At 33.5% G+C, this 11,266-nt stretch overlaps 1 pseudogene across 1 annotated transcript; it reads right to left on the bottom strand.

Annotated features, from left to right (window-relative positions):
* Positions 1-503: 503 nt before the first annotated feature.
* On the bottom strand, positions 504-3,532 carry LOC143588263 (beta-caryophyllene synthase-like; annotated as a pseudogene). The gene is made up of 7 exons (XR_013145075.1): positions 3,442-3,532; positions 2,995-3,264; positions 2,543-2,924; positions 1,577-1,795; positions 1,373-1,511; positions 879-1,127; positions 504-765 (listed from the first exon to the last, which is right to left on the bottom strand). The product of XR_013145075.1 is annotated as a beta-caryophyllene synthase-like (transcript).
* Between the last annotated feature and the right edge of the window lie 7,734 nt (positions 3,533-11,266).

Here is an 11,266-nt window from a genome sequence, read left to right as displayed (position 1 = left end):
AATTAGGTAAATGAACAACCAGATCAAAATTAACGATTACCGCTCTTATGCAACCGGGGAATCGTTGACAATGGAACTTATCACCACCGCCGCATTGCGCAGGTTACCTGCTAGTAATTCATATATGTATACTTGACGTTTTTTATATTTTTCACCCGTGTGTTACACGAGACACTAACTTAATGAAGCATTAGCTTTAAAACATTAAACATGCTTAGTACTCAAACTTTGATATAAAAACACTAAAATTAAAAATATTAATTAGACACGTATTATTCATACATTGAAATACAAACACTAAAATTAACAATACCAATTAAACACACGTAATTACCCAAACAATGAAATACAAACAATAGAATCTTCGCACAATCGCATGTGTAAATCTCCAAACATCTTGAAGATGATTATTTTCATCTGATTATTTCCAACATGACACCATGAAGCAGAAGAACCTGAGCTCATTTACTCATGAATCATGATAGAGTCAATGAGAAGGGATTTGATATGATACTGTAGTTCTTCCTTGACATGTGTAAAATTATCTTGATACTTGTATTAGACCTCAATCACACGGGCCAAATTAATCACTCGCATAATTATAGGCATAGGAACATCTTTGCACACAAGGGATTCATGATTCATTTCAGCCCATGCATCTTCTACTTTTTTGAGAAACAAATCAATGACATGTTTCTCAGAGACATCGAATTCCTTTATGTAGCATTCGATGCCAGATACGACATGATTTCTTTCTTGCTCCTCCTGTTCATTTATTTTGGACATTAAGTTACCAACGCATATATGCTTCATACAACTTTATCAAGTTTTAGAAAACTATTAGATTGCTTAATCTTAAGCATAATGTATTAATGTACCTTGTGGGTGACTATATCATCTTGGAACCTACAAAGTGTACTAGAAGCTTTAACAAGAGGTGGAAAAGTTAGAGCCCATTTGAATAACTCATCTGTGATTATGTCACCCATGCCAACAAGACTTGTTATTAGAAGGAATTTGTAGCCACAACTAATTAATGCAACTGATGCGTGCTCCTCAGGGGTTGGTATATAACCTTCATTTCTCCATTTGGCTTCAGTCATGTAACCTCCAATGTATTCCTTCATCTAAAAAGTTAACAAAAACATAAGGTTAATTAATATATAGCATCCTGTAAGAGACTACAGAAAGTAAAGTTGGAAGTTCAAAAACATAAGTAACAATAAGTCAAGAACAATAAAATTATTTCAAAGTTTTACAAAAAGATATCATAATGCAATATAAAGGAAAAGCTAATCAAGGTCACGAATAAGTGGACAGATATGTTACAAGTTTTCTTCATAAAATTATTGCTACGCATATGAAGACTTACAGACTCTTTATAATAGTTAAGATGATGTGCTTTTCCAATCTTTGCCATGATTTCCTCCATTTCTTTATGAACACCCAAAACCATTTGGTACACTAGTTTCATGTATTCAGGAAGCATATCCAAGCTTTCAATCGACCACCTAAAAAAATATTAACAATAATACTTTTGTTCAAACGGTTCACAATTTGCGTGTTAGTGTATTACCTCTCGATTGCATCAGTAAGAATCGCAAGCTCTTCATAGATACCATAAGCATCATAAGTATCATCCAGTATAGTTATCACTGCAAGAGTTTTTGACAAGAAAATTCTTGATTGGGAATATTTAGGCTCATAGTACACGCCTTATGCCCAAAAGTAGCATTCAACCAATCTATCTCTAGCGTAGGGGTAATTATTTGGGACATCGAAAGCTTTCCACCACCTACAATAAGCCAGTTTTTGTTGGAAATCTTATATAATAGAATCCGAAAATAAGAAAAGAAATAATCAAGAAACGGTGAACCGGGCTTGTGTTTGACACAATTCCCTTAAACAGATTCGTGGTCTGTTCCCAGGGTACTCCGGTTCGAAGCAGAAGCATAGTACTGCCGGACATGATCACTTGCCCGAAACGAAAACCGTAACAATGTTGTTGTAGCAAAGAGGAAGAAGAAGAAGTGTGTATGTTGGTGTATTTTCGGTGGTCTCAAAATGATGCACTCATCATGGTTTTATAACCAATGAATCATAACCATCATCAATTTCCAATTGATGACAATTAAAGAATAATAATATTCAAATAATGGCCATTAAACATAATCAATTCTAATTGATGACCATTAAAGAATAATAATATTCAAATAAATAATTGAAAACCAAAAATAATAATCATTATCATAATGATTATTAATTATCTTGACCAGGCTAACATATTTTGAATTTCAAAACCGAATTCCAAAATTGTCCCATGCGGGCTCGGGTTTTTGGAACTGCATTCGTGTCCGCAGGAAGCGCAGGCATGCACGACGTTTACCACTTTCTTATTAAGACTTCATTCACACTCTTTACTTAAAACTTCCAGCACTTTTCATGTACATGTCTAAGAACACTAGATAACACAAATATATAATACTTGTTGATAATATAATATGTGATAAATCTAACAAGAGAATGGGTAATGTGATGGTACTTGGATAGTTGGCTAATCTCCTTTTTGTGCAAGGACTGAAGCAAGTCAAACCCTAACTTCGCAAGTTTTAGCAAAGACTCGTTATGAGATGCTTGTTGTTTGTAGAAAGGTATATAGCGTATCACCTCTAGTCTTGGCAATCTTTTTCGTATAGGTTGTCTTAGTGCTCTTTGTATTTCGGCACAAAACATAGTGTTAGCGCACCGAGGATCTTTTTCCATGTCATAAAGACGAGCTCTTGTAAAAGTAAGAGCATCATCGAGTATGACTTCTCCCGGCACCCTTATAAAGGTTGCCTCATACAGATTAAGCATTTCTTCAACATCATTGGTTAAGCTCTCCTTAAAAGCTCCATCATTGTCCTTATAGTTGTTCATTATATCTGTTTCATTTTACATATTCCATTGCAATAAGCCTATATATGTTAACTGTTAAGTAAATTAAACTTATACCACATGAAACAAGGAAGCCTTGTTGCCGCATGAGTCGAAACCAAAGGGAAACACAACCACCATTCCAGTTATCTCCATAAGCATCATAAACATGTTGCAAGGCTTTATTAATCTCCTCTTCAAAGTAATATGCTATGCCAAGGCGTTGGATTGAATCAACAAGTTTTAACAAATTTGCATGTTCCGAAGGAACGTACAACTTTGCGAATATTTCCCTCTTCACTTCATGTTTCAGTTCTTGAACAACTTGTTCAATTCCATGTTGATTTTCTTGCGTCATCTATATGTGAGGCACCATCAAATTGTTTTAGTTGAATAGCATGCATGTATAGGAAGACACACATAAGCATACAAATCATGTATGTAAATATAGTTCTTAGTTGTGATACTATAGTAATTAGGAATATTGTATAATCAATCAATTATCAGTAATTATTAACTTATAACATACCTGATCATAGACAAGAAACTGATCACCCCAAATACTGGGCGGGAAATTTGCAGTGGGACGAATAATGCTTTCTTGTTCAGTAGACATTTTTGTTTAGAATCTATGTATGCTGACTAATCTGCTACCTGAGAAAAGAGTTAAGCGATTTCAAATATATAGAGGGTGGTGGAGACGTCCCTCATTAGACAGATACTATAAAAAATTGTGACATGATTCAATTAATATAAATTATTATTGATAAACGTTTGTTAATTATATTCTAAAGAAACACATGTCTAAATATATATTTTAAATATACAGGGGATCCAATTTCCTATTTAGTAAAAAAAAACATATAATAACGACGGTTTTCATAGATATTACCGGAGCTATTACTACTTAAGTAATTTGGTTTTTTCTAAGAAACTGTGGAATAATAACTAAATTTCAAAAGTGATAATTAGGTCACTAATGCAAATTTTCTTAAATCAGGGCACTAAATTTTCAAATCGAGTCTCACCAATTTTTTTGTGATACAAGAAAGAAATAGAGGATAAGATGCGGGAGTCGGAATTTATAATGTATGTAGTTAAATTAAAAAAATGTTAATTATATTCAAATTTAAAAAATAAAATATAAAATCCACATCACCACTCATTAACATCAAAGTAAGGATAAAAAGATTTCCTATATAAAAAAAACTAAGCTAAAAAAACATGTTAAAACACTTTTTAATAAATATGAAAGTTGAGTGACTTAACTGGAACATTGTTTAAACTTAAATAATCTAATTAGAACACTTTTGAAACTTGGTTAGCATTCTATAAATTTGCCCTTTATATATTTTTTCTTTCTTTTGCTTTCCTTTTTTTAATCATTTTACTTGAACTAATATTAAGCCCCCCGCGTTGCAGTGGGGGGCGTGAAACCATAAAAAAAGTAATGTTAAAACGAATATTACGTAAGAAATTCCAACAAATTTATGACAAATATTATATTGTTGTAAAAAAAAACGACGACTTATTAACTAGATCAAATATGCATATAATCATAGAGTAGAGAGAAAATGAAAAGTTCTATTCATTGAGATGTTTCTAATTCAATATAATGAATAATAGAGGTTACACATGTGGAGAGTCACCACATCATGGTTCATTCCTACTCTCATTTGACTATCAACATGATGAAATAATGTAGTATACTGTTCTTTTAATACGCTTGGTGATATTGTCTTATTAACAACTTTGCTAGGAAATAATCTTGTGAGACAAAAGAGTGTGGTGCGTATAATACTTTCCCCTGATGTATATATCATTAAGTGATACATATATATATATATGTTTTGATCTTTTGCGAAAGTTGCTCAAAAATGTGTAATTAATTATTTACCACTTGATCTTTAATGCGATTCTCTTTATATTGGATCCTCTCATAAACATATACATTAAGATCTATAGTCATGTTGTGTTATGTTCCCTGTATTTACAAGACTAACAAAGCTTGTTTGATGAGCTAATAAAAATATTAACTCATACCTTTCATGCATTGAAAGTATCAAATATTTATTTTAACTTATTTCAATGTCTAATCACTAGACATGAAGTGTATTGTAACGATAAACTTAAGTGAACGATATATTTAGTTGTGTTTAACTAGCAAACATTTTATAGATGTAGTTTTATTGATATAAAATTATTAATAAATAAAAGTTCAACCCGTGTACTATTTCTTTAAGAGATACAATGCTATTTTCAACAAAATGTTATAATATTTCTAAACACGATATCGTTGATATAAAAAGCAAATGGGTTGAATACATGATATTCATCTCTCTTTTCCTTGAGATAATCATTTGTACGATTATATCACATTTGACCTACCAATTTTAGTCCATATATAGAACTTTTGAACTTCCATTAATTGAATACTTAAAACGTAAAATGCATTTCTGTCATAGAGTTCATCCAATGTTGACCAATTGTATGTGAATGTCATTTCAAGAGTTCTCATAAACTTCATCATTATATCATATTCAACAAATTTGCTAATATATGTTTCATAGTCTTGTTGTGTTATGTTCCATGCATTTACAAGACTAACACAATTTGTTTGATGGGCTGATAAAAATATTAACTCATATCTTTCATACCTTGAAAGTATCAAATATTTGTTTTAACTTATTTTATTGTCTAATCACTAGACACGAATTGTATTGTATCAATAAACTTAAGTGAACAATATATTTAGTTGTGTTTAACTAGCAAAAAAATCTAAGTTTTATTAATATAAAATTATCAATATGTAAAAGTTTGACAAGTATACCATCTCTTTAGGTAATACAATGCGATCTTCAACTAACATTATAATATTTATAAGCATGATATCGTTGATTTAAAAAACACATGGGTTGAATACATGATATTCATATATCTTTTCCTTGTAATAATCATTTGTACGATTATATCACATTTGACTCACCAATTTTAGTCCATATATAGAACTTGTGAATTTCCATAATATATATATATATATATATATATATATATATATATATATATATATATATAAATGTTTAATGCATTTCCGTCATGGAGTTCATCCAATGTTGATTGGTTGTATCTGAATGCCATTTCAAGAGTTCTCATAAACTTCATCATTTTATCATATTCAAAGAATTTGTTAATATTTGTTTCATTTGATTCAACATTGTACAATTCTTGTACATACTTTATCATAACCATCGTATGCGTATTAATGTATAGGAATTACATCCTTAATATGTTTATTTTTAAGCACTAAACCGTGTTAGAAAACGTATTGGAAGTTCCAGTTACATTTAATTATCAACGTATCCAACATTGTGTCTGAATGCTTATACTGCAATCATATCCTTCTCAGGAACTATTTGTTATATGATTTTAGCAATTTGGATAATGTAAGGATTTCATATGAACTTCATTATCATATGTCTAGGATATCATAACATCCATTAGATGCATATCGTTTCTCTATTGTATTATTATATTAAAAGTTATTTCATCCATCACAAGAGACTATATCTCCGCATTTAATAAAAATCTGTGTACCACAATTGTGCCTTAAAGTGCATAATTTCACATTTCTAGTTATGCTTTCGCATAAAAGATTCATTTGTGTTAACCATAGTTTACAACTATCAGTTGTATATATGCCACTTGTCAAAAAAAAAAAAACTTCTAGACATGATATATCCTTCATGTCATGTCTCATTTTTGTCTAGATTTTTGAGTGATTTGCATCTTTTCTTTTTGACAAATCATTTCATATTTCATTTATTGATAAAACTTAGTACTTAATCATCATTATTTCCAATTTTCAATTGGTGGTAGGCTTGGAATCTTTTCGGAACAAGGTTCCATCCCTAAAATGAACGTCAGTGAGGGAAACATCTAGGTCCATAGCCTCACCGATGGCTAAAGGGTCACGACTCACCATTGCATCACAGAAAAACAGTTGGTAAACCGCGAATGTATTTCCGAATGCCACGGTTCTCGGGGGTTACAAGGTGGGGTACGATGCGGCTAAGCTCACGAAAATGGTTGTAATAGGTGGAGTTATCCCCTCCGATTTGCTTGAGCTCCCAAAAATCAGTTTCAAGCCTTTGCAGTTCATGTTCGGGGCAAACTCTTTCTTCATGGCCTCCATGAGATCATCCCAAGGCATGGCTATAGCCAACTCAATTCCATGGTCAGATTTGAAAGCATTCCACCAAGTGATAGCTCGATCCTCGAAAACGCTCGAGGTGAACTTAGTCCGTTTGGCGTCCGGACTTCACAATGGATGGATACGTTCTCCATCTTCTCAAACCATTGCAGAAGTTTGGTGGCATTTTCCTCACCAAGAAACGAGGTAGGTTTGGTGCTCCAAAAGTTCTTAAAGTCATAGTTGTTCGGAGCAGGAGATGTAGCAGAAGCATTCGATTTGAGGCTTTGGATTGGGTCATGATAGTGGGCATAACAACAACAAACTCTTTGGTAATCCTAGCATACATACGGCGATAGTGAGAACCAGATGAACGTTGATGACGGCGGTGTTTTCTTAGTGAAGAAATTCTATGAGGAATAAAGATAAAAGATTTTAAGACAATGGGTAAGTTGTGTAAATATTTATGAGATGACGTAAATCAATGCGATCAATGTGGGATAACTAGATGAGGAGGTGAGGTCAGTTTAAAAGTTAAATTTTATTTGATTAAGTTAACAAACAACTAACGAAACATAATTTGGGGGTTGGCCTCCCATGAGCTTTCCATGGCAGTTTAAATGACCCAACTAAGTAACGAATAAAAACAACTGAGTTGGACGGCCCATGAGCGTTACATGGCATTTTAACTGTACCAACTTATTAACGAATTGTCAATGCAAGAGAGTTGGAAGGCCCTTGAGCATTACATGGCATTTTAAATGTACCAACTTATTAACGAATTGTCAATGCAAGAGAGTTGGAAGGCCCTTGAGCATTACATGGCATTTTAAATGTACCAACTGAATAACGAACAAACGGGATAAAAATGTGAGTAGTTGGAGTATCCGGTGAATCACCATGTATGATTAACTCCAACAAAAACATAATGTTTAAAACAAGTTGAGAAATGGGAAGTAGTAGTACTCAGGGTTTCCATAGATTTTTCACCCAACTAACCATTTTAAAATATCATAACACAATAATCAGGAAAGACTGAATTTAGCTATGAATCACCGTGAATTCGGTTAAAGAAATTGCAACCTCTAATGCGGTTACATTTGACAACCTAGGGTGTCGGTCATATGACAGTTGTATCCCCCTTGGCCTATAAGATCGAGTACTGTGGTCATGTTATCCTCCAGGTAAGGAATAGCGTCTTACATTGGGTTCTCGGAACCGGTTTGCCAAGGCCCGACTCATAGTTCTCTCCCCCTTCCAGTTACTACCGGACTTTGTCACACAACCTAGCCCTAAGGTGAGAGAGTAAAAACAACACTGGGGATTTTTAAGGAATTTCCCAAAAAAATAAAGGCAATCTACTTGATTTTTAAATTAAATAAAAAATTATTTTTGATGTTGAGGCATAGCCTCGGAGTTGTGTGTGTGCATGACAATAATATAATAATCATAATAAATTATTAACTAAGAAAGCAGTAAACAATCCAGTAAAACACATAAAGGCAAGCAAGTAAGCACGTATGGGGCACCTAAGCATGTTACTAAGGCACCACTAACGACCTATCTTAAACCTTCGACTCTGATACCAATCTGTCACACCCAACCTATGGCCGAAATGTCTGGGCGTGAGCTGATTGATGTGCCTAATTCACGATTTTATATCTATGAAACTCACAACTAAGCTTTAATTTTAAAACAGATTATCCTAATAACACCACCCACAACCGGAAAGTGTACCGATCGTAAGTAGCATAGACCTAAGAAGTCCGAGTATCGAACACAAGGACACGTGAAAACGCCTATGATTCCTAACCCTAGACGAGACCTCCTTAAGAATAATAATTTCAGTTTGATTTTTAATAATTAAAACTACTTGACCTAAATGACTTTGACTAAATTAATTAACTCGACTAACTGAACTGATAGACAAAACTTTCCTAAATTAGAGACTTAACTGACTGTGACTGACAATGGAGAAAACGCCTACCTAGGTAAGACATAAATTGACGGTTTGACGAGCAAATGGATTGAGTGATCTCACGACACCGGTACCTAAAGATGACACAACTAAGGTTCGCTCAAGCTAGCTAGATCACCTCTCGATCTCACTTACAAACACTAACTTACACTTAATTGATTTAAAAAAAACAAATCGGAAAACAATTGCTAAGGTGTTCTAATGCCGACTCTCCTCTCTAACTCACTGACACTCGACCCTAATGAAAATGAATACTACACAACCGAGGATATGGGAACAATTTAGTTTAACATAAATAGACCAACTAATCACTCACAAACTCAAACCCAACAATAACTGAACTCGCTCTCGCACAATTCTAATCCTAGCATGCAAAGTCTATGAGACGAACTTACTTCTTATCACATCTCGGTCTCTAAGAAGGTGTTTACCTGCTATTTTTTTACCAAAACACACTCAACAAAACCCTACAGTTGTATCTACCGCAAACAAATTCTAAACACCAAGTAAAGAATCAAACAAGCAACAATTAATCAAAACGAATTCAACCAATCGAAGCATGAGGTCATTGAGATATTATTAATAAATTTCTAGCAAGTAAACACAACCTAATTCAATATTAAACCAAACTTTACAATAGTAATTCACGTCATTTTATCAAACAATCCACACAACTCATCAAAACCGAACAATCATTGTCAAACCTAGGTAGAACTAACAATTTTATCCGAACATGTTATTTGGAAAATAGCATATACTTATAAAAATATTCATATGACTCATCCAAATCATAAGTAAACTCAATCCACAATCAAGTATAATCAAACACAACTTAATCCTTAACTCAATTGCAAGAGATATCAACTCTATGATAAAAAACAAAGTACATATGAAACTTGAACCAAACCAAAGTATATGTGGATGTGAGATGATGATCTTGGCTGTCCTGGATGCTTCAAACACCTGGAAAACACTTCAAACCTTGGCTACCACAATCTCTTTTTTCTTGCTCCTGCCTGCTGTCGATCGGACAAGTGAGAGAGGACTCTAAGTTTATATTTATTTCATCTTTTTTTTGTTGCTACCTCTCGCCACATATGAGGACTGGGTTTTATATATATATTTTTCTTTCTTGTCTCTAGCTGCTGCCGACCACAATTGTGTCCAACCATTATATTATTTTTTTCTTCCTTGTACTACACTTCTGCCGATCTAGGAGGCTGGGGGGGGGGGGGGGGGTTAAGTTATATAGAAGTGCAATGGGCTTGTCCAATATTGATAGGGTTCGTGCTTTGAGTTTTGTCTTCAAATAATGTGCATAAAGGCCCTTTTTGTCTTGCAAAAACCCGGTTCTTTTTCTTTTTAAAATCCGCAACCTACGAAAGATATGTAACTTTGTAAGATCATGTCAAAACAAGTTAAAATTATTATTTTTTTTAGATAAGTAAGTGATTAAAATGATGATAAATTGTGCGGAAAACAAGTGTGTTTTACAACATATCAAACATCCCCGCACTTAAAGACTTTTTCATCCCTGAAAAAGAAATCTACACAAGATCATAACCAAGTTTAACCGAAGATTCTTGGATTTTCATTTTCTTATTATTATATTAAAACTGTAGAACAAGTAACCCTTTTACCCAGATATTTCTGTACACTTTTCAACTTTCACCTAATAAGCTAGATCAGGTCGATTGGCAGTATTGCGATCCACTTAAACCCATGCCCATAATACTTACCGGAACAAATAAGGTGTGACAATTATATTAGTTTGTATGACTAAGTGGAACCCACACTTAAAAGCCCTGTTGCCACTTCACCACGCTCTATTATGGTTTTACCGAACCGAATCACCCCAACTTGACTTAAACCTATTATCACATGATCAAAATATTTTCGACTCATATACAACCTATAAACTCTAATTAGCTCCTTGAGTCCCCTTAATTGTAATGGCGATTCCTCTCTTTCAAGTGCACGCATTTCGTGCTTAATGCATAAAGAATCAAATTTCAAGGGACAATATTTTTCATTTTTAATTTTTTTTCTTGAACTAAGTAAAATAAATCTCATCCTCGCAAATTTCGCAACGCATGTCCACGACTCGCAAATGTGAACTCGCTTCGGCTTGCTACAGCTCCGCTGTACCAGGTTCAAACTTATCAAACCCATCAAGCTTACCA

The sequence above is a fragment of the Bidens hawaiensis genome, unplaced genomic scaffold (assembly GCF_021521415.1).
Source record: "Bidens hawaiensis isolate Kalapana, Puna unplaced genomic scaffold, B.hawaiensis_p1.1 tig00036290_1, whole genome shotgun sequence".
NCBI classification, from domain to species: Eukaryota; Viridiplantae; Streptophyta; class Magnoliopsida; order Asterales; family Asteraceae; genus Bidens; species Bidens hawaiensis.
Note: the sequence above shows the minus strand (reverse complement) of the source record. Positions and strands in the feature narration are given on the sequence as shown.